Source organism: Salmo salar, chromosome 02, assembly GCF_965601325.2.
Source record: "Salmo salar chromosome 02, fSalSal1, whole genome shotgun sequence".
Classification (NCBI taxonomy): Eukaryota; Metazoa; Chordata; class Actinopteri; order Salmoniformes; family Salmonidae; genus Salmo; species Salmo salar.
In genome coordinates this window covers 11,070,554-11,076,800 of record NC_138292.1, presented here as the reverse complement: position 1 = coordinate 11,076,800, position 6,247 = coordinate 11,070,554, and positions in this window count along the sequence as shown.

Below are 6,247 nucleotides of genomic sequence, written 5' to 3'. Positions count from 1 at the left end.
AGGATCACTGGACCACTAGAGAGGCTGTCTAAGCTGGGTGGTCAGACAGGATCACTGGACCACTAGAGAGGCTGTCGAAGCTGGGTGGTCAGACAGGATCACTGGACCACTAGAGAGGCTGTCGAAGCTGGGTGGTCAGACAGGATCACTGGACCACTAGAGAGGCTGTCTAAGCTGGGTGGTCAGACAGGACCACTGGACCACTAGAGAGGCTGTCTAAGCTGGGTGGTCAGACAGGATCACTGGACCACTAGAGAGGCTGTCTAAGCTGGGTGGTCAGACAGGATCACTGGACCACTAGACAGGCTGTCTAAGCTGGGCGGTCAGACAGGATCACTGGACCACTAGAGAGGCTGTCTAAGCTGGGTGGTCAGACAGGATCACTGGACCACTAGAGAGGCTGTCTAAGCTGGGTGGTCAGACAGGATCACTGGACCACTAGAGAGGCTGTCTAAGCTGGGTGGTCAGACAGGATCACTGGACCACTAGAGAGGCTGTCTAAGCTGGGTGGTCAGACAGGATCACTGGACCACTAGAGAGGCTGTCTAAGCTGGGTGGTCAGACAGGATCACTGGACCACTAGAGAGGCTGTCTAAGCTGGGTGGTCAGACAGGATCACTGGACCACTAGAGAGGCTGTCTAAGCTGGGTGGTCAGACAGGATCACTGGACCACTAGAGAGGCGATTCCACGGTCACCACATTAATGTGTTCCAATCAACAGCTCCTTAGAAACACATTGTGAAATGGACTTCATGAGTGTGAACTGAGGAGAGTGAAGATAAATCCCACATAGCGCTGTCCCTCGACTCCTCGCCGGACACTAACGTCTGTCAGTCAACAGAGGGAGAATAAGGTAAGAGTGCCTCCCAAATGACACCCTATTCCCGGAATAAAGCTCCATTTGGGACGCCCTCGACAGGATGAGGGGGTCTGCGTTCCAAAAACAACACGGTAGGAGAGGAGAGGAGGGAGGGAGAGGAGAGGAGAGGAGAGGAGAGGAGAGGAGAGGAGAGGAGAGGAGAGGAGAGGAGAGGAGAGGAGAGGAGAGGAGAGGAGAGGAGGAGAGGAGAGGAGAGGAGAGGAAGCCCATTGTGTCATGACAGATTGGTCTAACTTGGGGAGGAGGAGGTCACCTCTCTGACAAGTTTGGAAGAGCCGAGAGGAGATGAGAGGGGAGGGGAACTGGATTTTAGTTGGAGACGGAAACTTAGTCTGCGTACCAAATGGCATCCTATTTACTACTATTAGTGCACTGTGTAAGGAATAGGGAATAGGACACTATGTAGAGGATAGGGAATAGAGCACTATGTAGGGCATAGGGCACTATGTAGGGAATAGGGTGCCATTTGTGACACAGAGTGAAGATCACAGCTGCAGTTCAGGGGAGAAGTGGTGGTGTCACCGTCTCACATAATTAAGATGGACTGCTAGGATACATTTTTGGGATCTCTTTGATATTTCTCATGGTGTAAATGGTTCTATTTCTCATGGTGTAAATGGTTCTATTTCTCATGGTGTAAATGGTTCTATTTCTCATGGTGTAAATGGTTCTATTTCTCATGGTGTAAATGGTTCTATTTCTCATGGTGTAGATGGTTCTATTTCTCATGGTGTAAATGGTTCTATTTCTCATGGTGTAGATGGTTCTATTTCTCATGGTGTAAATGGTTCTATTTCTCATGGTGTAAATGGTTCTATTTCTCATGGTGTAAATGGTTATATTTCTCATGGTGTAAATGGTTATATTTCTCATGGTGTAAATGGTTCTATTGCTCATGGTGTAAATGGTTCTATTGCTCCTAGTGTTTATGGTTGTTGGCTGAGAGCCACCTCACCCTCCTCAGATATACAGGAGGATGACTCCTCTCACTTAACTCCACATAATTCACAATACTTATCACGTTGACCTGAGAAACCAGGGAGGAATTCTCTCTCTCTTTGTGTGAGAGTCTGCTGACAGTCTGCTGACTGTCTGTCAATTCAATTCAATGGAAGGGCTTTATTGGCATGGGAAACATATGTTAACATTGCCATAGCATGTGAGGTAGATAACAAAAGTTAAATAAACAATACAAATTAACATTAAACATTACACTCACAAAAGTAACATTTCAAATGTCATATTATGTCCAAATAGTTCACTGTGTGCAAATACTCTGTCTGTCTGTCCATGTTTGTCTGTCTGTCTGTGTCTGTCAGTGTGTCTGTCTGTCTCTCTCTTCTTGTAGGAGCAGAACTACAGGTTAGGTGGGACACCATAATGTCTCTGTCTCTCTGAGTGGTGGGTCGGCCTCGGTCCCTCTCTTGTTTTTGGCCAAGAGCACCCCCTGCCCCCCCATGCATCCCCCTACCCATCTTTATCCCCCTGTCCACCATTCATCCTGGACTGCAGCTGCAGACACTCTGTGTGACCTCCTCTCCTCTCACAGAGCTCACATTGAGATACTCTGAGTCCTCACCTCACAGTACTAGACAACAAATGAAATATGTAGTTCTTAAATGTAAGGCTTTATGGTACGGTAGCTATAGGTTATGTTGCTATGGCTACAGCCTGCTATTACATGACATCATAACCAATATTGATGTAATGATTTCCTGCCCTGAAGTGACTGCTACAGAAACATCTAGCTACTTCACTCAAATAAGGTTTTCAGTCATCGCACAGTAAAACATCAGTAGCTCCTGTTGTGGTCTAAAATAGTTATCTGTAGTGAGTCTGTTTCCCTCCGTGGGTCAGTGCCTTGGCCTCCTGCAGGAGCCAGAGGATGGGAGGATGGCAAGGTGTGTGGGGTCTGCCTGGTGGCAGGCAGAGTGCTTCATGGGTAGCAGAAGGCTGAGCAGGATGGTTCAGTGGTTGAGAGGCCCTTGTTCTCTTAGAATGTTTCCCAAATGGCACCCTATTCCCTATGTAGTGCACTACTTTTGATCATGTTGGAAACTCACCACATTCACATTCCCATTCATCACATGCTATGGTCGAAAATATGAATGTTTCCAATGTTACCAAGCAAGTTTAGAGCAGGTGCAAGAATGGTTCATTGTTAACTCCTCACAATTGTCAGAAGGCACAAATAGTGACTATACTGCCTCGCTGTGTGTCCATGATGTAACGTGTAGCCCTAACCCGATCTGCCTTGTTTTCTCAAGGCATGTTTACTTTGTTGGGGAAAACATATAAACAAAGATTTTGAGGAAGAGGGTCATGTGCCCCTTCAAATCTATTGTCTCTGTGGAGAGAATCACTCAGGAATAATAAACATGGGCTGGAGAGGCAGCTTCAAACACCCTTAGGGGAAAGCCTTTCTCTCTGTGTGTGTGTGTGTGTGTGTGTGTGTGTGTGTGTGTGTGTGTGTGTGTGTGTGTGTGTGCGTGCGTGCGTGCGTGCGTGCGTGCGTGCGTGCGTGTGTGTGTGACATTCAAAATGTGTGTGTGTGCGTGACAGCGTGCATGACAGTCGGTATGTGTGTGAATTCCAAAGTGTGTGTACATGCATGTGCTTCAACATCTGCATTGCTGTTTGGGGTTTAAGGCTGGGTTTCTGTATAGCACTTTGTGACATCTGCTGATGTAAAAAAAGGCTTTATAAAATAATTTCATAAATAATTTGTGTGAGTGAATTCCAAAAATGTGTTTGTGTGAATTCCACAAGTGTGTGTGTGTGTGTGTGTGCGTGCGTGCGTGAGTGTGTGTGTGTGTGTGTTCCAAAGTAAAAGGGGGAAAGCATACCGTGGGGATCCCAGCTCTTCCCAGACCTCCCCTCACCTCTGGCTTCCAAGCTGTGAAAACATGCTAGAGGTTTGTTGGGGTTCGGTGGCCAATAAGGTGTTGATGTATGGTAGAGCTGTCTGAGATCCCAGTGAGCCATTATAAGCACAGGCTGCTGTCGATAGAGACTAGACATCTTCCTACTGCTCTACACAGATATGGTAGAGTCTATTCTACCAAGATCTACAAACCATGCAGATATGGTAGAGTCTATTCTACCAAGATCTATAAACCATAGAGTAGATTCTAGTCTCCCAAGATTTACAAACCATACAGGTTTAGAGTAGATTCTAGTCTACCAAGATCTACTAACCATACAGGCATAGAGTAGATTCTAGTCTACCAAGATCTACTAACCATACAGGCATAGAGTAGATTCTAGTCTACCAAGATCTACAAACCATACAGGTATAGTGTAGATTATATTCTACCAAGATCTACTAACCATAGAGTAGATTCTAGTCTACCAAGATCTACCAACCATAGAGTAGATTCTAGTCTACCAAGATCTACTAACCATACAGGTACTATGCCATATGACTGATTGGTGACTGACTAGGTTGAGGTGTCTCTTTGTGTCCAATGCAGTAGGTACTCTGAGCCATGCCAGATCTGAGGGTCTTTTTCTTGGGCAGTCTGTCTGGGACTTCTTTAGAGTTCTGCTAAAGCGATACATAGCCAACCAAAATGATTATCCTCTCCCAGCATCAAAGCCCTGTGTTTTTAAAAGGCTTCTTTAACAGCTTACTTCAGGAGCTCTGGCCCCGGCTCACATCCAGACTGGTTATAAAAGCCTGTCTTCATCTTCGCCTCGCTCTAATCTAAACCCCACATCCTCTCCTCTCTCCCCCGACCGACTGCCAGACTGGCCGCTATCAAACACCCAGATATGATGTCTGAGTTTCTCCTCGGAACGCCACGTTTTGAGACTATTGAGGTCATTTGGTTGAATGAATTTGAGGTGGAAAACTGCTGTCATCCAACACAAGAGCCTGACCTTGTTAGTCGGCGAGGCCCGAGGGGACTTTATCCTCCAAGCTCTGCCTGCCTCTTTGAAGACAAGGCCCCTGTCTTTTCTCAACGCTAGCAGCTGATCCATCTTCCCTCTCTGGCGTCCCACTCGGTGTGGTCAACTTAATGGAGTGAACACGAATATCACTGGCAATTATGGGGAGATGTTTGTTATGGAGAGACCATGCAGGGTTTGTTATTTCTACAGATATGTGAGTAGGTTAAGAGAGAGAGAGAGAGATGAGGCTCAGCAGATAGATTAATTACAGAGGAAAGGACACTAGTCCCTGTGGGCTGGCTGTGGTGGTGGAGGCTGGACCCGGTTCTGACTGCAGGCTGGAGGTCACCAGTCCTTGTGGATCTGACTCTGGCAGTGGAGCTTGGACCCGGTTCTGACTGCAGGCTGGATGGACCTGAGTGACCTGGTGGGGGGGGGGCTGTTAGTAATCCTCTGGGCTGGGTCACTCAGGACTGTCAAGTTGCATGAATCACCATTATACATTCAGACAATCACCCCTCCTACTCACCACTCATAAAGACAAAGAGTGGGTTTGTATCATGGTGGTGAGGGATGGGACACTCAGTTTGTGTTATTCCTTTATGTAACCTGTAGTGTAGGAGAGTTACATCCTGAAACCATTTTTACCACACAATGAAAAATTTAGAAGGAAAACAATTAAGAAAAATGAATATATAACTGTTAGATGTGCAAACCTCTTATCTTATCAAAACCCAGAATGCCCTTGTCGAACTTAAAAAGTTGGCTGGACAGACATATTGGGTCGGAGCTCATATCCACTTGCAAAGAATCACCACAAAGTCAGCAGTAATATTCAGAAAGAAAATACTATGAACATACTTTAACCCTGAAGGGAGCAGCTTGAGTTTATGGAGCCTCATTCTGTGTAGCTGTTAGCAAAATAAGCATGACAGGACAGGACTTATCTTGGTCCCTATTCAGTGTCCTAATGACATGACTAACCTACTACCTCTAGTAATATCCACCACTGACAGATGCTATCTCATTTTAAAGGTTATTAGGCTCCTAAAGGCCTGTCTTTATTAAACATCAACACCAGACTGTCTGTGTGTCCTCTGATGACATCATATTCTCATGAAACAGCTGTGTTTTCTCAGAGTCACTTCTTCTGCCACGGTGAGGGGAACACTGAGGGGGAGATCTGCCAAAAAGACTCAAATAGATATTACCCTTTATACTAGTCCTATGGTTGAGTCCCGAATGGCACCCTATTCCCTATATTGTGCACTACTTTTGACCAGGGCCCATGGTACACTACATGTAGGGAACAGGGTGACATTTGGGACACATACTATGATTTCCATGCAGTGGTTCAACATTTCATTACATTGTTGTGTAACTATGGGAGTTATATAATATGTTTCTGGTAAACTGGGGATTGTTGTAGCTGTACCAGGACCTGTCAGGGACCTTTAAACAACGGTTCTGTC